The 26,007-nt window shown below is 37.9% G+C and overlaps 1 pseudogene; it reads right to left on the bottom strand.

Moving 5' to 3' along the window:
- Window positions 1–11,293: 11,293 nt before the first annotated feature.
- Window positions 11,294–26,007, bottom strand: part of LOC107153263 — a 46,680-nt pseudogene continuing 31,966 nt past the window's right edge.

The following is a 26,007-nucleotide window of genomic DNA, read 5'->3' as shown; positions in this document are numbered from 1 at the left end:
TGTTAAGAGGACTTCTCCTGGGGCTGAACAGCTGCATGTGGCCTTTCCATGTGGTCTGAACTTCCCCAGAACATGATGACCAGATACCAAGAGCAGAGCTTCCTGAGAAAGTCAGTGGAAAATTACTATCACCTTTATTAATTAATCTAGCCCTAGAAGTGCTTCCACCAGGCTCTTTTAGTATAAGAAATCTCACTGAAGGGAGAGTGACACCGAGACCAGCTATTAATAGGGGATGGCAAGGTCATATTGTCACATCAGGTTGGATGGCCATTATCACTCAGCCATCTTTGGAAGTAAAATCTTCCAGAGACAACTACACACATAGCAAGCATTCATTAAGTACAGGTTGAATTGCAAAGACTACGGGGGTTAGAAGTTAAGAATATTTTTTGTGGTAAGACACAAAAAGCAAGCTAGTCAAACAAAACTTAAAGAAACTTTTAGAAACATATTGTATTTTCTCATGGAAACTTGGGGAAATTATGCCTCTTGAAGGACTGTTGCCGGAAACTACTGAGCTTGTCTTCAAAATGGATCTGGAGTCAATTGCATCTCAATACCTTCACAACTCCCATCCCATTCTGATCATTGCTGACTCTTGCTTGGGTTATTGACATGTCCTCTCAACAATTCTCCCTATTTCTTCCCTTTGGTCCCCTCTGCCTGTTCTCTATACAGCTGCTTAGGATCCTTTCCATTTCTAAGTTAGATTTCATCACCTCTTTGCTCACAACCTTGCAGTATCTTTCCATAGAATTTGGGAAAACATCCAAAGGCCTCACTATGGCCCACAACACCCCTCCACAGCCTTACCCCTGAGTATCTCTTTGCCACCATCACCCACCACACTGCCTTAGTTTCCTCTACCCTCACCCCTCCGGCCTCTTGGCCAATCCTGACATATTCCCAGCATAGTCCTAACTCAGGGCCTTTGCTATTGCTATTTGCTCTACTTATTGCTGATGCCCTTCCTCTGGACATCAGCATGGTTTTTTCCCTTTCTTTTTTCAGAACTCTATTCAAGTATCTTCTATCAGAGAGACCATCTCTGACCTGCCATTTCCAAATTGACACATATCTCACTACCTCTTAGAAGACGTACTTGTTTGTAGTCTCTATACTACATTTCCATGTCACAGAATCTGAATAACTCATGGGAGTATGAGTGTCCACCATAGTTATATCAGTTTCATCCTGGATGGGAGTGGCAGAATTGTTACCTGGTAAAATAATAGATTTGTTAAAGCTAGGTTCTACATGGGGACCAAGTACTGGGAACTGTGACATTATGCCACCAACTCTAGCAGAGCTAAGAAGGAGATGTTCATAGCTCTGCTTTCATCCTTGGATTGCCATAAACTAGTAGAAGGTCTGGGCCCCAGCTTCCTCCCCTGTCCAGTGGTGACAGAATCATCTGCTACAACTACTTGCAGTGAGATCAATATGATGATAAGTGAAATTAAAAACATATTGGAAATTTTAAAATCTTTGATAATGAGGCCTAAGATGTGCTTTAAAATATTTTAGCTTAAAACAAGAGATAGATAAAGCAGTGGGAAAAATTCTAATTACACAGGTGACAGGTATATAACAGTTCATTATACTATTCTCTATACTTCTGTGTTTGTTAGAAAATTTGCATAACAAAGACGTGGATTACTCTATAAAGGTAGGAAATACATGCCACTGTTATTAGTGGATCTAGACATCAGTGCCAGGATTTGGCCTTTTATTTGTTATTGATTATAGGGATGATATCACAGTTGTCTTCTTATAGCCTATTTATACAAAAACCTATATCTGAACATTACTTCCAACACTGGTGCCACTGTTATCATGACAAGAGCGCTGCTGTTAAAATGTAAGTTCTATGAACATTTTTAAGCGTTCTGGATTATAGGAACTCCAGTGTGACATTTTTAAAATATCTTCAAGTGAAATTTAAATCACTTGGAATAGGGGGAAAGTTCATGGACATTCAGTGGGGAAGATCCAGGCCACTTCAGAGACCTCATTTCTCCTTTGTGTCACAGCCCTTTGGTGGCTGGTACATCATTTTATTGCTAGAAGTGGTTCTGAATAAAAAGTAAATAACTTCTTTCATCACTGCTTCCAAAGACTAACACATTCAGACTTTTACATTTCAATGATTTTACTGCCAGTCCTCCCAGAAAATATATAAGATGACTAGCATAGCCAGGGAAATTACAACCTTAGGGAATCATACCTGGTCCATGGATTGACTGCAGACATGATAAGCAAGATCCCCATTGGACTTCCACCCACAGCTTCTATGACTGAGAATAAAAATCACAAAACCAGTCCTCCCTTCTTCCTCCCAATTCTCAAATCAGAGATTTAGTAGATCCTGTACTCCTGGGAGATCCAGGAAAGTCCGGTGCCCTCCATCTCAATATTTCTTTGTATCTCTTAAGAACTTCCAAATTTAGTTAGAGCAACTTCCCTGGACTTTTTCCCTTCAAAGCAACCCATTCAAGAGATTTTTTTCAAACCAGATATTATAGTTAACAAAATCCACTAACATAGCTGGACATTTAACACCCTTTGATTCTGTCCAACATCATTTGTTAAATTGATTTAGTGTCTAGATTTTAGTTTTTAACTTTAAAATGTCTAAGAAAGTTATTTTTCCATTTGAAATCAATGGGTGTTATCCAAATTTAAAAATTCAAGAGATCACCAAACATAAATGTTAAAAACTTGCAAATATCTGGAGCAGATCTGAGGAGGATGGGGAAAGGATTTTGCAGTGGGATTTCCAGAACTAATTAACAAATTGTCTCAAATAATTGACTATAAACAGCATGCCTGGCTGTTGGTCAATATAAGGTCCTTTTTGCACTTCAGAAAACTAACAATAAAGGAGTAATTCTTCCATAATTCCTCAAAGGACAATATCATTGAAAAACAGGATGTTGTCCCAAATAGGGTTTTATGGGATCCCCCTTAAGTTTTCACAAACCACACTAACCCATTAAACCTTGGAAGTCAACAGGACACTTGGAACCATTTTAATTATATAGTAACAGGTTGTAAAAGCAAGTGTTGTACTACTGGCATTTTCCCAATTCTTCTGCATGAATTCCTCAGAGGAGAAAACAAAGATCTGTAAGTGGAATGGAAGTAGGAGATTTCTGAAACTATTTTATCGCTTGAAAGAACACCAACTTTTATAATTCCTCAGAGAGTTCAGTTATAGTAGACACTTATTAGAAAGCAAAAGGAACAATTCTGTATCTTTTCATCTGAACAAATTTACCTTTTTAAAGTAGAGAGTAATTAATATAGTACTTCTGATAAGAAAAAAATATTTTTTGTCAATTCTTTTTGTATTTTACATCTAATTACATGGAGGTCCTCTGCCTATAATTTCAAGCTATTGAGCTCAGGTAGTAATGAATAACATCTACAGCTACCATAGAAATGCTGAGTGGTGAATTTTAAAGAAATATAAATTAATAATGAATTTCCACTTTATCATCTGATTAGAAAATTCTCACATCCAAGAATGGTATTTTCCCAATTGTTCTTTGGATATGCACTCAGGTGTTTGGCTGAGATCATGATGAGGCGAGTAGCACTGCCATCTGGCCCATCCAGGATAGGCACATCACCCCAAACAGGCCTGAATTCCAATTTTTCTTGTAACTAGAAATAAATGTCACTAACATGTAAGCAGAACACATGCATTTAAAATAAAAGTTCAGATGTGTTTAGCCTGTAAGGTATCCATGAAAACCCAAGGAAAATTTCCAATGTAAAAAGATTTGGAAGATACTTAACTAGTTCCCATTGAACACACACAAATTATTTCTCTTAAAAATATGTGTTCTTTGTCATTTAGGGAAACATGCTTACTTAAATCTGTATTTTATTCTTTTATAAAATCTAACACATTTTACCTCCCCACACAAAAATACAATAGTAGTTAAGAAAGAATGGCAGATAAGGCAGGCCTCAGGGAAGTTCTACAGTTACACTGAACTTGTCACTGAGAAATTTTAAGTCTGTAGCTACTATCAAATACCCAAGATGAAATTAAGTCAAAAAATATTTTATTGCCCTCCATTCTATAAAATTTGTTAAGCATCTAGCGTGTCCTAGGCACCCTGCTAGGCCCTGTTATATGCAATGGCTCATTTAACCCTCACAACACTTTGTAAGTAGTATTGTGAATCGTATAAAATGAGAAAAGAGATTTTCAAGCTTAGCAGACTTGCACCCAAATTATACAATAATGGTTCAGGAATTCAACTCACGCTATTGTTATGAAAGTCAGTATTCTTTCCTTCCTTTCAGAATTGATTGACCACTGAGCAATCCAATAGCACCAGGGTTGATTACAAAAAAAGGATTGCCTACCCAAAGAATGGAAGAAAATATTTACAATAAATAGATCTAATAAGAGACTCAGACAGAAAATACATGAAGAGTTTCCACAAATTAATAAGACAAAAATAAACAAAGAAATAGACAAATGAGTAAAAATTTGAATAGACACTTCTTAAAATAGCATTTTTAAATGGGTAAAATATGATATAAAAGCATTCATTCATTAACCATAATGGAAATGCAAATTAAAACTATGGTGATATATAATTATGCATGCACCACTATACCTCATAAGAAAGAGATTAAGTGGGTGAGGGTATACAGCAATGGACAATTTGCTATTATAGCTTAAATTGATATAATCTCTATGGGAAACCAGTTGGGAGTAACTACTAAAACTAAATGTGTATTACATGTGACCCAGCAAGTCTAGCTCCTAGGTTTTATACCAAGAGAAATATGAGTATTGAAAGAGATGTTCAAATGAATTCACATCAGCACCTTGAGTAATAGTTCAAAATTTAAAACTACCTAAATGCTGAGACTTTGGCACAAAGAAATAGCAGGGTGAGTTATCATTAATTACCTATGCATTTACTATCTAGAACATTAATTTACTTTAAATAATTGGCTTGCCCTCAGTTCAGTGTCAAATGATATAAAATTTACTTCCTCCCAAATGGAGGTTTATGGTGTCTAAACATTAGTATTCTTGTGTGTGTATATATACATAAATACATGCATATATGTAATATATGTAATTGAATAATGAGTATACACACACACACACACATACACATAACTCATGGAATAAGAAGAAAGATACATTCTAATTTTATGCAACAAACTGTGTGGAACATTTTTGCAAACAACTCAAAAACTCAAAAAGCTATACTGTATGTAGTAAATATCTAAAAAGAAATCACAATTTTTTAAGTTTAGCAGAGTATAGACTTAATACTTTTATAATACAGGGAATAATTACTCCAGATTGGAAATTTTACAATATGTAGACTGAAAAAAAAATTATTGGAAATTTCTCTTCCTGTCTTTTCCAATGAGAAGAAGGAAGAAAAGTGTTTTCTCTAATTTATTTTCAAAAAATAAAAATAAAAGAGAAAGAACAGCTTGATTATATTTCCTCAGTAATTTCTCAGGAAGTTTTGCATAGAACAGGCATTCATCAGGCTGGGGATGTGGCTCAAGCGGTAGTGTGCTCACTGGCCTGCGTGCGGCCCGGGTTCGATCCTCAGCACCACATACAAACAAAGATGTTGTGTCTGCCGAAAACTAAAAAAAAATAAATAAATAAATATTAAAAGTTCTCTCTCTCTCTCTCTCTCTCTCTCTCTCTCTCTCTCTCTTAAAAAAAAAAAAAAAAGAACAGGCATTCATTATACTATGATAATGGGACCCAAACCAAAATGGTTGCTATTTGATGGTAAGATCTGTTTTCATAATTACATATGTGGACTAGTTTACCTATATCCTCATTACCTCAGAGTTAGTTAATTTTAGTTTGATTGGAGCATCAGAAATGTGGTTCACAGTTCTGAATGCTAAAGACGTACCAGAACACACTATCTTCCGTACATTCCAATAAGCATCAGACATTAATTTTTTAATGGTACTTTCAAATAACCTGAAGTCTAAGATTTGCAAATAAATTATAATTCCTAATTGATCTATCTAGTCTGTGTCTATAGTGTAGAAGAAATAGTTTTGATTAAGAGTAAGAAACCTAATTTCTAATATTGGTTGTACTCAAGACCAATTCTCTCCCTACATCTGAGTTCCCTTTTCTGTAATAATGGACTTGGATGATATTGGGTCTCCTGAAGAGGTGTAATCCTGTTTTGCATTTCTGACCAATTGGGCACTGGTTAGACAAGGACCAAGTCCTGAGTTCTCATGATTCTTCTAACTGCATAGGTCTAAACACTCTGAAATCTCTACTTAACCCAATGCTACGGATTAACTTTTTGCTCATTAGGTGGGTTTACTCTTAAGTGTGCTTATTCTCAGCCTATTTATGCAAGTTTTATATATAATTATCATTTCTAACTGAATTAAATAGTATATAAACAAATAATATGATTCTCTAAAAGAAAATCATTTCTCTAACAAAGTTGAATCCTCCAAACATAAATAGTGAAAGTGAGTCTGGAACTAAAATTGCTCTTAAAGTAGGTGTGGCAACACAATTGTAAAACAGTTTAAGAATCTAAACACTTTCTGCACTCAGCTTTGAATTCTCTATTTAGGTTTTCACTCCATTTAAATAAACGAAACACAAACTTATAAATATGGGTAATGCATAAAGGATGGGGGAACTCTGCTAAGGAGAATTGGAATCAAGAAAAGGCATTCTCACAACATCAAAAGATAGAGGAAGCAACACTAGTATTTGTGTTAAGTTAAAATAAAATGCTGAAGGTGTGAATTGTAGGTTGTGCTCTCTAAAAATAGACTTAGAGTCAGATTTTCATGCAGGGAGTTTATTGGAATTTCTCCAGGGAGCAACATCAATCAAGAAGTGAGGGATGAGGAGATGTGTGAAGGGGAAAGTTGAAGTGCTCAGAGTGGTCCCAGTTGTAGTGGGGTATAGGCCTTATCCCACCCTTCCTCCCACACCCATAGTCCATTGAATGAGGGCTGTCCCCTGAAGCAGAGGTGTGCCCTAGGAAAAGCAGCCCAGCCCCTCTGGGTAGAAGGCAGGTACCAGGGCGGAACTCTACTATGAGCCACCAGCAGCTTCTTTTCCTGAAGGTAGAAAATGAATACTTTGATCCAAAGTAGGGCTCACTAATATGCAATCAAAAGACTATTTGAAAAGAGTTTAGATACAATGAGAAGTACAGTGAGAAATTTAAATTGCATATATAACTGGGAATTCTCTAGTAGGAAAGCAACTCACAACTTCTTTCCATCCTTCTGATCATATTTTCCCCTGTAAATTTTGCTTCCTTTCATCCCCCAGGGAATATTTGGCAATGTTTAGAGATGACTGGGTTGTTACAACTGCAGAGGCATGCTGCTGGCATCTGGTCGGTATATGCTGGAATACAGCCAGACACCCTACAAGGCACAGGATGGCACTCACAGCAAAGGAATATCTGGACCAACACAACAGTAGTGGCAAGGTTGAGAAACCCTGGTCCAAACCAACACTTTCATCAACACTTAAAGATAGAAAATATTTGTCTTAGATGTTTTTAGAATTTTAAATTGTTGATTGCAAATTGCTTCTTCTATCTCATTTTGGCCACTTGACACAATCATGTTGGAAAAGATTCAATGCCAAGAATTAAGATAAGAGTAGCAGAGACTATTCTTGGTTCAAAATCTTTTGGCAGGCATGGAGCTGGGCCATGTTTCTGTCTCCGCAGTTTGAATTGCTAAGTGTCTGAGGTCACTTCCATGGAAAAAAAATGGTTAATACAAGATGACCACAGTATGAGTTGACAAATCACATGACTCGGTGCCATAGCGTTTATTTCCCCCTTTTTGATTCACAAATGCATAAAGAGGAGGAGAATAATGAGAACAAACCTCACAGGGAATACATTCCACAGATGAGGTACGTTAACCACGTCATGAGTGAGTTCTAAATTATTAAATCTAGTTGCTCAATTAGGTTAAAAGCAGGCCTCTGAGGAGAATCAAGTCTAATTAAAGTTTGAGATATACATTTATAAGTGTGGTTCTCAGGGGAGACTGGTGTGATCAACGCAGCATAGATACTTGAGGACACACAAGGTCCCTTGACACTGGAGGCTGGCACTGGTGTTGGAGGACAAGGCTTTGAAGGGCAGCTGAAAGGCTAACAAGGTGTGGCCCCGCTGCAGCCAGAGTTTTGGTCTTCTGAGAAGTCGTTGACAGGAGGGCAGCCTGGCTATTCAAACACAGTCTTCAGAGGAGTGGTCCACAGTTCATTCCTGCTATGTTTATGGCATAAACTTTCAGAGTCTCTGTTAACCTCTTGGGTTTTAGGTGAATAGCCATCCATAGAGCCCCATAAGGTGTGATGTCACATTTTTGGTGGAAAGCGGGAGTACACTCCAAGTTCCTACCACAGCAAAACATGTCACTGAGGAAGCAAACCAGGCACAGCTAAGGAACAAGAAGCCAAAGTGATGTGTGCCACTTCCACACCTAGACATCTCCCATAGATGACTCTCGTTTCTCATTTTCCACATCTCTCAGCTGGAAAGCAACAACTCCAAGCTTAAGAACTAAAGTTCCTAAAGAGTATGTTGGGCACCCCAAGGGACTGCAGCAAATTCGCAGTGTTATCCTGAGATATTGTGTATTTTCCAGGGAAACACTACATCTATCAAATACAGATGCTCTTAGACTTTCAGTGGGATTACGTCCCTATAAAGCCATCACAAGTTGAAAATGTTGTAAGTCAAAAATGCATTGAGTACATCTAACCTTCCAAATATGGTGGCTGAGTGACACAGCACACTGTGGAGGATGGGTGGTTCACCCTCTGGATAACTGGAATGACTGGGAGTTTCAGGTTGCTTCCACTACCCAGCACCACAAGAGCTAACACCAACCAGGGAAAAGATCGAAACTCAAAATAGGAAGTATGACTGAATGTGTATCACCTTTCCATAATCATAAAGTCAAAAATTCCTAAATCCAAGCATTGGAAGTCAGTGACAAACTGCATTACATACAGTACTACCTCAAGGTAATCCTCAGTTCCAACATTACATTACATTTCTTTCCAGAGTCTCTTATCATTGTGCTTGCTGAAAAAGAGAAAGTGAAATGTAAAAATCAATACAGAACAGGAAATGAAGTTGGGTGGTATCCAATCTGATCTCAAGGTTTGAGAAGCTGTGTAGTACTCAATGGACACACTCTTTCCAATTGGCACATTATTCTTGTAATAATAAAAATATTTCACTTCTGATTTGGGGATACTTTTTTCTAAACAGCTATTTTGTTGTCAGAACATAAGACACTTATTACATTTTAGAGCTGATCTATTCAATCAACAGAACTAATAGGTATTTTTGTGGCTTAGAACTACTGTGAAAAAATTACAGGGATAAGGGTGCCATGAACTTAGAAAAATGAGGGAACCCTTCCCCTGCAGGATGGCAAAGGCATAAAACAGAAAGGACCTAACATTCATATTAGGCTGTTTCAGAAGCTATCTATTATAGAAGCTAATGTTGCTTGTGTTAGTCAGTTTCTCATTACTGTAACAAAACACCTAAGATAACTAATGTATCAGGAGAAAAATATTATTTGGGCCCACAGTTCTGGAGATTCCAGTCCAAGATCAGGCAGCCCCATTGCTTTGGGCCTCTGATGAGGATGGCACAGGATGATGGGAGATTCTATAGAATGAACTGCTTACCTCATGATCCAGAAACCAAAGAGAAAAAGACTGGGCTCCTACAATCACTTTCAGGGAATGCCCTCCCTAAGGAAATCCAAGTAGGCCCTCACCTTCTAAAAATCCCACCACTTCCCAATGGCACCACCTGGGAACAAAGCCTTTTTAACATATACCTTTTGGGAGATACTTACCTAAGTCAGAGTATAACTAATAATGACAATTCAAATTAAAGCAATAAATTAAGTTCTATCTAAATGCAATCCTTGGGATGAAATTGCCATTAAAGATGGTGCACTGTGAATCTGCCCTGGATTAAAAAGTAGACCCTCTGTGGGTGTGACTAAGTCCCAAGCCTTTCTCTCACGAGCAATGTAATTCATACAGAACATGTAGCACATCAGGGCATTGACTTAAATATCTGTAAAATTAGGACATTGGTCTGTCACTTGAATCTGTTCCAGTCCTAACCCTCTGTGTATCTAAGCTACACCTGTTCGGAGCTCCCCAAGTCTCTTATGTGACTTCTTCCCAGGAATGAGCCATTCTCTCCCAATCAGATGCTCCTCTGGGAAGAAGCACAACAAGAAAGAGAAAAATCCTCGAAAATGAGATTTTATTTAAAAAGAGAGAGAGAGGGAGACACTTAGATTATTTAAATTAACAAAGTATATTGGGTGTACTGGGTTTTACTCAATTCTTTTTCTCTATTACTCCTTTATCACTTTCATAAGGAAGATAAAGAAGATGCTTTCTTTGCACATCTGATTGTAGCATTCAAATGTGATTCTTCTACACTGACATTAATATTATATCGTGCCAGATATTATGCTAGGTACTTTGAATAAGGTCCTTGGTTTAATCAGTAATGTCTAATGGCCTTTTAATCTCCTCTTCCTTACAACCAAGCCTCTTTCCCAATCCTCCAGTGCTGCACTATATCACACAGGAACCCTCTTCCGTGAAGGGTCTACAATGTCCGTGATGTTAAAAAAATAAAAATCATAGTGATTGATAAAACTAAGGCTTCTGAGGCCACTCCCTAGAGACCCTGCTTCACTGTACCTGCAATATAACTTCTTTCAAGGTACTTTTTATCAAGTACCCAGGTGACCTTATAATTGGACATCTCTCTCAGGACTTTGTTCTTACCGTTTCTGAACACATATCAGGATTGGCTTTCTCAGCTCCACAGGATCCTTCCTTTTTTGACATTATCTTAATTCACTATCACAGATTTTTTTATTAAACTTCAGTGTTTTTTTTTCTTTTTCATGCTTTTAGAAATGAAACTGTTTAGTACCATTTTATATGCAACTTGAAAGCTTAAGTGAGTTGCTTTCATGGACTTCAGGAAATGCTTGAATTATACGACATTCGCTTGTTTCACACATTTAAAGGGTCATATTCAAGAGGGTGAATTACATCATCTTATAGAATCAAAAGATGATTGGAAAATTCCTTTATTTTTATTTCTTGATCATGAATTTTCTTTCTCCACTAATGACTTCTGAAATGTTACTATCACCACAATTGCTGGTTGGTGGTTATCTTATTTCCAAATTCCTTCTTTGACACAAATGAATGTGCAGTGGTTCTTCAGAATTATCTTGTTTATTTATAGTTTATTGTGTGGTGTTAAATCTTTTCTCGCCTGACACCTCTAGGACATGCATTATTGCTCCAGCTGTATTTACTTTCTTAAATGAGATTTGGGATGAGTTACTGATCACCATTCAACAAAATGTTTTCGCCTCCTGAAATTTCATTTATCCTGACAAAGGAGTTTGGCTTTCAGTGGCTAGAGAGTATCTATTCAATCGATCTATATATTTTTTTAACTAAGAACAGAGACCTCCAACATGTCAACTAGAAACCATCTCACCCACCACTCTGTTTGGCCACCACTCTCTTGTCTCTCTCTTTGGCAATGGTAAAATGGATTCTTTGTCCTCAAAAAGAGAAATCCATATTTTGTTGACGTTGCCAACAATTAAAATGTTGGAGAGCTGGGCAGAAAAGCTGTTCCACTGGCATCTTTCACATGAACCATATCAAAAGAGCCAGGATGTCTCTGTCTTTCCAAGTTACTTGCACCTCTGGTATCATACACAGATTGCCAGTGTCAAATTTGAAATCAGAAGTCTTGCTCCAAATCCATTTGAATGGTGTCATTCACTTTGAGGAGGGTATCAGGGAAGTGAATGTTGTGAGCATCCTGGATCACAAGATAAGGAATTCTTTCTGTGCCCACAAGAGCTTTCTCGCTTTGCACAACTTGTGCTTGGCTTCCTTGGATGTAAGATGCTGAACAATGATGAACAACAAAGTGACCCTTTGCAGTACTAGATCAGAAGGCAATTCTCTTAGGTCTTGTCCATGCAGACATCCATGAAACCAGGTTGGGGGGGTGCATATATCAGTTTGAACTTTGCTATCAATCTTCATGAACTACTGCATGCAGATCTTTATCTCCTGACAGGTCATTCTTAGGTCTGATCCGTAGAAAAATGATGAGAGGAAGATATTCTCTTAGCTTCTGGGGACTGGCGGGTACTCAAGGAACAAAATATGTCAGTCATTTATGCAACTTCCATGACTTTGAAGCTGTTACCCATTTCAAATGCTTCTTGGGACCACAAGCCAAGGTTACGCTAGGTAAGGAAAGAAGAAAGAGAGCATCTGTGACACTTGTTACTATTGACTCTTGACAATCAAAAGAGGATAATACCAATAGTCTTTACAGTTTGAAAATTTGGAGATATATAACTTTTTTCATAAAATGTACACTTGAGAAAAAAAGTCTCATAAAGGAATAGATTTTTCTCTCATACTTAGACCTACAAGTCACAAAGTGTTGAAAAAAATACCCACACATATGCACACACACACACACATACACACACACACACACACATATATATACACATACATATACACACACGCATATATATGCCAATGAGAAATATTTAAATATGTTTACTGGTTTTTTGACAATTATAGTGTTTCTTTTTTACCTATTTTTTGTACCAACAATTCCAAGAGTCAAAGGGAATTTCTAAGAAAATATTTTGCTGCATGAATATTTCCTTTCATTTACAATAGTAAAAACATCAATGATAGCCTAGGTAAGCAAAAAAAAAAAAGCTAAATAAATCACAATACATTCATAGTATGGAATGTTACACATCATCAAAAAGATGCTATAAGATATGTAATGATATGGAAAGTCCCCAACATATTTTTTATGCAAAAAACAAAAGTGTTCATTGAGCATATAGTACAGACACTGTACTAGATTCTGGGTTCTCCATGATGACAATGGCAGATATAGCTCCTGACCTGGAAAATTTAGAATGTACAATACAAAAGAAGAAGAAGAAGGATAAGAAAAGGAAGAAAAAGCAAAAAGCAGGCATATATTTGGAAAATTTTGCTTTTTATTATTTTAGAGATACATTGCAAAAGAAAAAACTACGGAAGGCCGTTGTTTTTTAGCTAAGCTCTTCTATCAGGCTCCAAAAGAAAAGAATAAACCAAAATGAAATCATTCATGTTAAAATTCTGCCGCAGTCTGGCTGGGCACAATTCAGGAGCCACTTGTCAAAAGAAAGGAACTTTATTTTCAGAACCACACACGCCAAACAAAACCGCTCCTCAGGAAAATCCCTCAGAGCCCAACTGCCACCACCGGCTTCCCACAAGCCTCTCTCTCAACCACAAGCCTCTCCACCTCCCACAATCCTCCTGCTCTTGAGGACGATTGGCTGGGTCGTGTGGGCAGAGCCAAAAAAGTCCCCCAATGAGCAGCTCCGTGGTCTGAAAGGGCAGGGAAACAGCCCAATGAGCATCACCGCAGAGGAGCCAATCAGCTAGATGTTGCTGGGGCGCTGTGAGCCAATCATCAGCTGGCAGTGTGAAAGTTTGCTGGGGCCCCTTCCGCTGTGGCTCTCAACAAAATTCAACATAACCAAATTTAAAGGAAGCAGAGGGATCCTCAAACAGACCAGCTTTTCCTGAAAATAGGAGATTCCACTCTACCACAGTCAGTATAATTAGGAATTAATTATGCTTTAACCTTTGTATTTAACCTTTATATTAAAAGATTAACATGAACTAAATGGGCATTAACCAACAAGCTTCTTTGTATTATTCTGTTTGTGTCGCCACCTTAGAAAACCCACTGTTCTGCCATTGACCAATGGAAACTCCCTTTCCATTTTATAGAAATGAGATTGTTCCAATTCATAAATCCAGAATAAAAGCCAATAAATCTATGGCTAAATCTGTTCTAATCTTGTCTTTTGACAACCTAGATGAACACATTGCTTATTTGATTGCAGAACTGCAAACATTGTCATTTTTTCCCCTTTGTTAAATTTGGTAAATAGTAATGCTTTATTTTTATTAAAAGGAAAGCAATTTCAAATATAATTTTCAGCAAAATGTTCTAAGTGTGTACATGGTGTACATCGAGGCCATAAGTATCGCTTGAGAGTGCTGAAATTGAAAATGTAAATAGATACCAAGATATCCATGACATCTAAGGTGTAATGGGGAGAGAACAAGAAGAGTCGATTTCCCTTCAGCCGGTCACCTCCCACCTACTTCCACTGACTACTTGAAGGCATATCATCCTGGTAAATACTGTAGCCTACTTTGAAGTTACTATCTTCTTTTTTCTAAAATGCTTTGAATGTGAAGCAAAAACGGTGAGATATTGTGTGGGCATAACATAAGGTGAAGGGCCTATTCCATCTTTAATTTTAATTAGTTATCTTTTAATGACGAATTCACTTCCTCTCACCCCATAAAACCCTTGGCCACCAAACAGTGTAACTTGAGGGTAGGGTGATGTTCGCTTTACTATTATATGGATTTTATGAAGAACCACTAAAGTACCTTGTTAACTACACCTTCTCATTTATTGTGAGGTCTTTTTTTTTCTCTTTCTCTCTCTCTTTAGTAAATCCAAGGTGAATTCAAATGAATAAAATAGTGAAAAGTAAAGAGCTTGGATGTTTAGCAAAACCTGAGGGAGATTATATTCATTGTGTGTCATAACACTGAGAAAAATGAAGACAAGATTTTCTCCCCAATGCTCATTTTGTGTGTTAAATGCTTTAATCATTTTGAGCATAAGGGCTTTCCTTCATTATTACTGCTATGCTAGGAAGGTCTAAGGTTTTGTTTTCTTGTACAATCAATGATAAGAGCATCCTACATTTAGAAAGTGATTTGTATTCAGATGTTTCCAAAGCTCTTTGTGTGCAATTTTTGGTTGCTCTTATCTGTTTGTTTATTATAAGCTTCATCTACCTGACAATTTAGTGAGGTAAAAGTTTTATGAACTGCTCTGGCTTACTAGATTAATTTTTTTTCTTTCTTTCTTTTTTACTTTTTTTTTTTTTGAGTACTAGAGATTGAACTCAGGGGTTCTTAACCACTAAGCCACATCCCCAGCCCTTTTCATTTTTTATTTTGAGACTTGGTCTCACATGCTGCTTAGGGCCTAAGTTGTTAGGCTGGCTTTAACTTGCAATCCTCCTGCCTCAGCCTCCCCACCTGCTGGGATTACAGTCATGAGTCACTGTGCCCAGCTGGATTAGATTTTAAAATATCTGTATGGGTTGGAATAAGGCTTGGAGGTTGTGAAAAGTATGCTTTAGCTACAGTTTAACGTTACAATTTTGTGTTTTTATTCTTTGTGTTCCTAGAATATTTATTTCCCTTCAGTAAAGACTATTGTTGAAAAATTTTTAATTTTTTTTGGGGGGGCAGGTGTACCAGGGATTGAACTCAGAGGCACTTGGCCACTGAGCCGCATCCCCACCCCTATTTTGTATTTTATTTAGAGACAGGGTCTCACTGAGTTGCTTAGTGCCTCACAGTTGCTGAGGCTGGCATTGAACTCATGATCCTCCTGTCAGTCTCCTGAGCTGCTGGGACGACTGGCATGTGCCACTGCATCTGGTATTGTTCTTTATTTATTTGCTTAAATCTGTTCTAACTACCGCATTGTAGTTTAAACAACTTTTAAGGCATATTGAGATTAGTTTGAATTTTGTGAACGTGGGCAAGCTGTTTAATCTGGATCTAGTTTCTCATGGCTAAGAGAGGAAACCAATACAGACTTCTCAGAGTTGCTCTCTGGAACAAATGAGCTGATGCACGGGAAGTGCCTAATGCTTAATAAATGGTAGCTGCTGACAGCATCACCATTGCTTAGTGTGCAATCATGCCAGAAATAAACCAGGACAATGGCAGACCATATAGATCCGTTCTTCCTGATCACATTCGTCTATCTCTGAATCTGACTTAAAAAGCTTTTTTAAAAACTTAAAAAAAAAAAAACTTAAAGAAACTTAAAAACTACAGTCCCAAAGTAGAAAATGTATACTTAGTTATCCAAGTGTATGCTTGCTCTGAAGATAATCAGTTATGGGGTAACATATGATTCTTGGTGATATTCCTTATGAGGCTGCATACAAAATGTTAGCTTTCTATCATTGACAAAATGCTGGAGATAAATCAACTTAAAAGAAGAAAGATATATTTGGACTCATTGCTTCAGAGATTTTAGTTCATGATCACTCGGCCCTGTTGTCTTGGATCTTTGAGAGGCAGAACATCATGGTGGGTAGCACATGGCTGAGAAAGCTGTTCACCTCATGATGGTCAAGAAGCAGAGAGAGAGGAAGGGGCCAGGGACACGATATGGCCTTCAGTGACATCACCCAAATGAATGGCTTGCTCCAGCTAGACATGGTCCCACCCTCTAAAACTTTTGTCACTTCCCAATAGTCCAGTCAGCTGGTGACCAACCCTTTAACACATGAGTCTTTGGGGGTGGGGGACATTCTAGATCCAAGCCATAACACCAACTAATGCTAGGCAAGCGTGTACAGCTGTCATGAAACAACTTATCTCCCATGACTCCCAGAATGCCCAGGGATACGGTTAGCTAAGAGGAAACAGAATATTCTGAGATTTTGTGCAGTGATGAACATAGTTTCCTATTGAATTAAGAAAAAAATAGTTGCTAAAAATTAAAATACATTATAAAATAACTTAATTTTTAAATTTAATAAAATAAAAGTAAAGTGAGTGTGGAAAGCCTCAGAAATCCAGGTGTGCAAGTTCTTTTCAAACACAGACTCAAATACTAATAAAAAACAACATAATGTTGCCAACTTAATATCAACTATGCATTAGGCATGTTTTTTTGTACTCATTTCTTTACCTACATTATCTTAGTTGACTTTAGTCATCATTGTGAATTAGGGACTATTATTATATTCATGTTACAGATGGGAAAAAATATGAAAGGTGAGATAAATACTAGACATAGGACAAGATGTCCATTCTATCCATGAGGATGAGGGTCCTAATGTAAGATTTTGTCAGGAAAGACAGTAGAATGAATCTAACATAACTTTCCCATGTTCATATGAATACGCAACCAGTATAACTCCACATCGTGTACAACCACAAGAATGGGAAGTTATACCTCATGTATGTATAATACATCAAAATATACTCTTACTCTACTATTATATATATCTAAAAAGACTTGAAAAATATATCCATTAACTGAAAGAAGAAAAAAAAAACAGTTGTCAAGGACCATCTTTGGACCAATAATCAGGAGCACCCTTGGAAAAAGGAACTCAGTATTTATTACTTATTTGGGTATTCTGTGAAGTACTTCATTTGCTTTTATGAACTTTATTTCTCATAACAAACCTACAAAGTAGACATTATTATTTTGCCATTGATATTATTATCCCCATTGGAAGAGACCAAGATTTATAGTGATTAAGCAACTTGCCCAAGGTCTTATCATCAATGAGTGACAGGATGGAGATGACTTTCAAATCTAGTCCATCTCATGTGAGAGTTTATGCTTCAGAATAACACATCCTGTGAGAACCCAAATATCGGACATACTTAAGTTCTAGGCTTTTCATGTCTGTGTTGCTACCTTCCAGAACAGGGCCTGGCATAGGGTCAGTTCCAACAAGAAAAAGCACTTTACTTTGGGCCAGGCACTAAAAGCACTTGAGATGCGCACGCAAAACACACACACACACACACAAACACACACATACACACACACACACACACCTTAAAATCTCAGCTTATTTAATCCCTGCAACTATCTTTATAAGGAGGATACTGTTATTATCTCTGTCTTCAGATAAAAAGACTGATTAATGAATGAGAAATGGAGAAAGGGAAGGAAGGGAGTCGGGAAGGGAAGGAGGAGGAGGAGAAAGGAAGACGAAGGAAGAAGATTTTGCAACATGGAAGTTATCCTGTGGATGTATGACTTCCGTGACCCTGCTCATCTGTGAGACTTGAAAATGTACCTACAAAACAGTCCCCACTGTTTCAGTTTTTCCTAGTACAGAGACAATTAATGATTTTGTATGATTCATCGTTTACATTCCATTTGCATCATTAGTCACTGTTCTGATTTAAAATGTCACCAAAGCTCAATGCCTTCTCTGGGCATGTAGGCACAGCTGTGCGAGTCTCTGTGATTGTTGGGGCTGTTCCTATGACATGCTGCACAATCACTCTGTAGGTAAAATTTCAACAAAGCTGTCTGAATGTCATCTCTAAAAAAGATCAAAGTTGACAGTTATGATGACATGAGGGGCATGATGCTGGAGACAAGCAGACAATTATTAGAGGCAAAAGAGCAGGGACGCCAGGGAGCAGAATCCAGCCAGTTAGAAGCTTGGGAACAAGTCAATGGGACCTGAGAAAAGGGACTAGACAGGCAGCCTGGGCTTGGAGAGTCCGGGGAGCAGGCTGTGGTTCCCTCCTCATAGATGCTCTTTAGTCAGATCTGCCAGCCCTAAGAGCCTGGGAGACACAGGAGGGCAAAGTAGAGAGCTGGCCCCACATGCAGGCAGGAGCTGTGCTTCTGGTTTTGGAGTACAAGACCAGGCAAAGCCGTCCTTAAACTCCATTTGATCTCAGTCATTTACACTAATGAGCTAAGCAAGGCTCCTGAAGTTCTCCTAATTGCAAGATTCATCCAGAAGCTAATGCTGAGCTGAATTGCTTACATGATGCTTGCTTTGGATTCAGTGATCTTACTTACATCTACTTGCTTTTCAGTTGATTCTTACAGGCTTTGCAGTTAGTATAGGGTGTCACTTGCCCATGATGATCATGCTGTCTCTATCTTCCCATTCATCACAACCTCCTATTCTCATCTGCATTTTGAGGACAGGACGGGCCCACATTCCCTCATCCAAAGACTTTGGGACACGATTTATTTTGGAATTTGGAATGTTTCCAATTTTCAAAAGATATTCTTTCTCCTACTAAGGCATAAGGCAGCACTCTTAACAAACACACTAACATTTCTTCCATACAAACAAATCAATATTCTAGGAATTAATAAATATCACAAAATACCTCACGTCAATTTAGATTTTGATGCCAAATGAGTTGCATATTTTTTAAAAAAAATTGCAAACTTCTGGTTTCACAGCTTAGGGATTCCATATTTGCCCATAAGTGACTATGGACACAAAGTAAGAAACAGTGGGTATAATGGGCAACTTTATTGAGAAAAGAGGAAAATGGATGAAACTTGAGGTTTTTATATAGAGAAGAGGGAAATGCTAAAAGAGAATAAAAAAAGAAGAAGAAGGAAAAACTATGACAGTGTTCCCCAAAAGAAGTGAAAACACACAGACCCCAAATATTTTGGACAAATGAGGAGTCCTATCTTTAGCAGTACCCAGGACCAGGGCACCCTGCAGTCTATGGTACTAAATAAAACATTGATCACATCTATCTTATTTCCATATACACATAAACTCCACCAGGGGTATTTCATGGTGTTCCCATCTTTCCATCCCAGAATACATCTAGCATATGACCTATGTATACAGCTATTTAATACAATAACTTTTTTGGAATTAATTCCTTGGAGTATACACAAGCTATTGACTAGAGAAAGATGATAATATTTCCTAGAAGCCAGTAACCCTTGACCATATTTATGCACCATGGCTCCACAATTTCCAAGACAGCATTAGCTGAAGGACAGTCTGAAGATTCATGACTCAGAAGAGTCTGTCAAAGATGGAGCACACCTCAGCCTGACTGCTGAGGGCCAGCAAAGGTCTCATCTCATTGATGTCAAGGCCACTGCAGGGAGGAAGTGTCCCCTGAGTGAGTGGACCTTCTCAAAACAGCTCCCAGTACTTTCAATTTTAAATACCATTGAAAATACTTCCTGAGGAACCTGTTCAGCAGCAACCCCTTAACTGCCTCTAGCCCATTACTATAGATTTTTCTATCCAGTTCAATGGATACTTATTATCACCCCTTTCTCCTGCCTTCAGTGTGTAAATCCTCAGTGCTGCTTCTCATCTGCTCCCCAGCAGTATCGTATCTTCATGGGCAACTTCTGGACTTACACACCTAGCTGATGTCTTCTTCGTCCTCCAGGTCTACACATGAAAACCAAACTCATCACAGAATCCCAAGCACACTCCTCTTCTTTTATTTTTTTCCATATTTTTACAGGTGCATCATAGTTGTGCATAATGGTGGGATTCGTTGTCACATATTTATACATGCACACAATGCATTTTGGCCAATATCATTCCCCAGAAATTCTCCTTTCCCTGACTCCCTCCTCCCCATCCCCATCTCTTTCCTCTTTCCTCTTCGATTTTCATGAGATATTCCTCCACCTTTCTATTCCTTTTATCTCTCTAGCTTCCACTCCTTGCCTTGACTTTTAAATGTTTATAAGGCTCATAACCTTCCCCAACACCAGGGATAAGCAAAAATATTATCATACCTCCAAAGAATAGGAGGTTCTCAATGCCTCTCTTCACTTCCATCCATGTTCTTCCCATTTCTCACCCAGACTCTTACAATAGTTTCTGCATGGGTTTCCTTTCCTCCAGTGCACCCATCACATCAGCAATCTCAGTCAGTTAGGAGTTGCATTTATCTGAGTAAGAGATCTCTGAAAAACAGTGGCTTTAGAACAGGATCTAATTGGAATGGGTTGGACTTTATGTATGTGTAATGTGTCAAATATATTCTATTCTCATGTATATCTAAAAACAAGAAATGTAAAAAGAAAATAAAACAGTGCCTTACAAGATTGGGATCAATTTTATCTCTTTTTTTCTCTCTGGCCAGGTTCCTTCTGACTTAGTGCTCTACCATATTTAGACCATGGCTCTTCTCAAACTTTAAAGACAGCTGTTGGAATTGAAACCATCACTGTCTTTTCCAGGAAGGAAAGAATAAATATCTGGGGAAAATGAACAGAGTCTGCTCCTTCTTAAAGTGTTTCCCTACAGGCCCCCAAAGAAGTTACAGACACAAGAGAGACTATACTGATTTTTTTAGCTGGCATGTGCTGTTCTCCTAAATATTAAATTTGAAGTTATAAGAAAGGCAAGAAGGTTAAAGAGGCAATATTGAACTGCCAGTCTAGTATTCCTGAAATAAATCTGCAATGAAAGGAAAAACGAATTTAGCTGCATAGCTACGAAGTTTGTAGCAAAATGTTCAAATCTTTTCATTATCTGACTCCAACCAGTATTAACAGCCCTTTCTTGTACTAGTCCTCAAAGTAGTAGCTCTCAGATATTAACATGAACATGAGTCACCTGGGGATCTTGTTAAAATGCAGAATGCTTTAGTAGGTCTGGGTGAGACCTGAGGTTCTGCATTTCTAACAAGCTCCCAGCTGATGCTGGTGCTACAGGAGAGTAGCAGTGTCCTGGAGCAGTGGTTCTCAACTAGAGGCTGTTAGCTGCCAGGAGGCATCTGGCACTATCTGGAGAAATTTTTTTTTTATCACAACATGGGAGGTGAGGTCAGGGAAGGCAAGGTGGTATTGACATCTAGTGTGTAGAGACCACCGATGCTGTCATATATCCTACCATACACAGAAAGCCCTACATCAGTGATTGATGATTGATCTGATCCAAGATATCAACACTCCTTAGGTTCAGGAATCCTGTTCAAGGTAGCATATGTTCCACAAAGATGGGTTATATTATTCCAATAGGCCCTGCATTTTCCCATCTTTACTCACCATGTTACAACTAGTTTTTGTCTTCCCTAGAGTCAGCTCTATCAATTTCTTAGTCATGGATCAAGGCCATAATGATGAACCTCCTACTCTTCAAATGCACCACAGCTGCTGCCCTTCTCACAGTTGTGTGCCTCCATGAAATTGTCTTATATGTGCTTGTATGTCACATATTCCTGCCTCAATTTATATTCCACAATAGATTATTAATTGATCAAGCTGGATACTACTCCTTTATTACCTTGGTCATCTCCACAATAGCTAGTGGAGTGCTCTACAAATCATTGAATAGGCTCTCGCTTGCATTTTTCCAGTATATATAGATGCCTAAAATAATTATTTTAAACATTTACATATGTCAGTTTATATGTAAAATAATATATACTAAATATATATTTAAGCTTTTTAAAAGTTGTCCTCTTAGCGTTAGCTCAACCTTGGCTCTGTCTTCCCTAATCTCTTTCTTGCACCAAACACCAAGGCAGATTTGAATACATTCCAGTCCTCATAAAACTTAACTGTTATTTCCACAGGCAGGTTTTAAATGCTGGGGGGCGGCGGGGAAAGAAAGCTTAAACCCTCATTTAGAGCCACTGTCTGTCATTAAGTTTTCCCTGATTTGTTCGGAGCCAGGGTTCATGGACCAGCGCCTATTTACCTGGTTGGCTGAGATTAAAATGAGCAATAGATCCTCTGGGTCATCAGGACAGCTCCTAATGCATTTTTCATTAAGTTGAACTCCCACTTGGGTCCTCTTTCTGAGGTTCAGACAGAGGTAAGAGAGGTATGTGCTTCCTTGTTTACTAGCATTTAAACAGGGTTGCTCTTTTCTCACAAACCATAACAATTTTGTGCTTAAGATGATTTCTGGGAAGGTAGAAACATTGTGTTTATTCAGCCATCTGTTAAGAGAATACTGATTCATTAGAACAGACTTCCAACTGTTTCACATTTCAGAACTCTAATAAAATATCTTAGGCAAAGGTCAGATGAATAACCTACTTTTCATAAAAAATACCCACATGTATTACAAACATGCATGCATGCTCATTACCCATTCACACACATATACACATTCATGCATGTACTCATATATGCACACCAATATGCCCACGAGTATACACATGCTTGTACACATATACATACACGTTCATAGCCCCCATACATGCACACACAACAAACACCTACATATAAATACATTCACACATACACATAACAATCATACCAATATATGTACATACATCTATACTCACCCAAGACCCCCACACATATACTCATACACATATATACACCTATAATGGGTTGAAAAGTATCCTTCCAGAGATCCAAGAAATCTCTTACCTTATTTGAAAAAAGGTTCTTTGCTAACGTTAATAATGACCTTGTGATGGGGAGATCATCCTGGATTATACAGATGGGCCTAAATAGCATCACAAGTGTTTTATGGTATAAAGGAGTAGCAAAGAGAGATTCTCACAGAGAAAAGGGAAATGCCTTGTAAATACAGAGGCAGAGAGTGGAGTGATGCGGCTATAATTCAAGGATTGGCAGCTGGAAGCTGGAAGAAGCAAGGTTCAGGGGCTCCCCTCAGCCTCTGCAGGAAGCTCAGCGCCACCCCACCTTCCTTTTGGCATAATGATACTGACATCAGCCTTCTAGCCTCTATAACAGTGAGAGAGCAATTGCTGCCGCTTTAGGCCACCAAATTTATGGTTGTTTTTTCACAGCAGCCCCAGAAAAGTCACACAACAACCATCAATAGGCATATATATGTGCATACACTCAAGTATTAGCACACATCCACACATCCACACAATCATGAACACACATATACATCCATATACTCATGTGGTTTTATATGCATGCCTTAACAACTCAAGTTAGTTATCAACAAAACACCTTCAGGGAAGCCAAAAACTTGAATCATTTCCTTTTCAAATAAATATACAAGAAAATAGGTTTTCAAAATTAATAGCAATTGAAAGGAGATCAAGCGAATTTTCATTTGGTCTAATACACAAAAAATAATGACCAGCATTGGATGAAAGTCTATGATGTGCTAAGCCACTCTGCTCATTGTTTTATAAGTACAATTATGATAATCATATGCACACAAGAAATGGAGCTGCAGTGGTCACCGAGTGACAGAGCTGCAGTACAAATTCAAGCAGTGGAACTCAAAGTCTACATTTTAACCAAAAAAAAAAAAAAACAGTATCTTTTAAGGTCTTTTCTTTAGCTTCTGAGCAGCAAAGGAAACCATCCACAGAGCGAAGAGACTGCCTAGAGAATGGAAGAAAATCTTTTTTCAGCTATTCATCTGACAGAGGATTAATATTCAGAAAAATAAAGAACTCAAAAAATTTAATGACAACAACAAAAAATAATTCAATTAATAAATAGATAAAAGAACTGAACAGGCACTTCTCAAACAAAGCACAAATGGCCAATAAATGTGTTTTTAAAAATGTTCAACATCAGGAAAATGCAAATTGAAATGATATTGAGATACCACCTCACTCCAGTAAGAATTTTTTTTAAAGAGAGAGAGAGAGAGAGACAGAGAGAGAGAGAGAGAGAGAGAATTTTAATATTTATTTTTTAGTTATCGGCAGACACAACATCTTTGTTTGTATATGGTGCTGAGGATCGGCCACACGCATGCCAGGCGAGCGCGCTACTGCTTGAGCCACATCCCCAGCCCCTCCAGTCAGAATTATTAGCAAAAAAATAAATTAATTAATACAAAATGCTGGTTGAGGGTGTAGGGAAAGGGAACCTTATACACTGTTGGTAGGAATGTAAATTAATACAGACATTGTGGAAAACAGTATGGAGGTTCCTCAAAAAGCTGCAATAGAACTACCATATGATCCAGCCATATCACTCCTGGTACATATCAAAAGGAATCAAAGTCAGCCTACAATAGACACCTGAATACCCAGGTTTATTGGTCTATTGTGAATAGCTAAGTTATGAAATCTTCCTAGATGCTCACAGATGAATGGATACATAAAATGTGTTAAATATACACAATGGTGTATAATTCAGACATAAAGAAGGATGAAGCCATGTCATCTGCAGGAAAATGAATGGAACTGGAGATCATTATGTTAAGTGAAATAAGTCAGACTCAGAAAGACAAGTTTCACATCCTTCTCATATGTGAATCTAGGAAGAAATGTATGATATGCAAGTAGAAGGAGGATAGTTAGGGTAATGGAGGGGGAGTGGGGAGAGAGAAGTGGGGAGTATGGATACTATACATGTCCATTATATGCATGTATGAAATTGTCACGATGAAGCCCATTATTTTGTACAATTAATATGCACTAATAATTATGATTTTAAAAACCTATATATTTAGTTATACATTTCATCAGTGCTACTTTCCATTTTATTTCTAGTCACAGCATATGTTTTAGGCAGCTTTTTTGTTGCTGTGACCAAAAGACCTGACAAGAAAAATTAGAGGAGGAAAAGTTCATTTGGATCATGATTTCAGAGGTCTCAGTCCATAGAGTGCTGACTCCATTTCTCTGGGTCTAAGGTGAGTTAGAAGATCATGGAAAAAGAATATGGTGGAGAAAAGCAGCTCAGACATGGCCACAAGGAAGCAGACAGAGTTCTCCACTCACCAGGGAAATAACATTCAACTCAAAGTCACTCCCTAGTGACCTATTGCTTCCATCTACACCCTACCTGCCTACAGTTGCTGTACAGTTAATTTATTTCAGTGGATTAATCCAGTGATCAGGTTAAGGTTCTCTATAACTCAATCATTTTACTTCTGAAAATTCCTGCATTATCTCTCAGATGAGCTTCTGAGGGATACCTCATATCTAAACCATAACAGCATCTGTGCACATGATATAATCTGGGTTAATTTGGTCATCTTTATCTGAAACCAGAATTCCATCTGGTAACAACCTTTACTTTACTTTGCTGACCCCCATCTACCTTACACAGCAAGAGATCATCCACCAATGGGGGCACAACAAGGCCACATGCACTGTGCACACATGGCACTAACCCACACCAACATCATCTTTACTGAGCTTTCCAGGTACCACATAGTCTTAGAGCTCTTTCTATGACTATGACTTTGGAAAAACCATTATTATCAATTATGTTCCCTATATATGGGTCACATATTCTGATGCACAAATTAAAAAGCATGCATGATAAAAGTATGTTTAAT

The sequence above is a fragment of the Marmota marmota genome, unplaced genomic scaffold (assembly GCF_001458135.2).
Source record: "Marmota marmota marmota unplaced genomic scaffold, marMar, whole genome shotgun sequence".
Classification (NCBI taxonomy): domain Eukaryota; kingdom Metazoa; phylum Chordata; class Mammalia; order Rodentia; family Sciuridae; genus Marmota; species Marmota marmota.
This window is presented reverse-complemented; position numbering and strand designations above follow the sequence as displayed.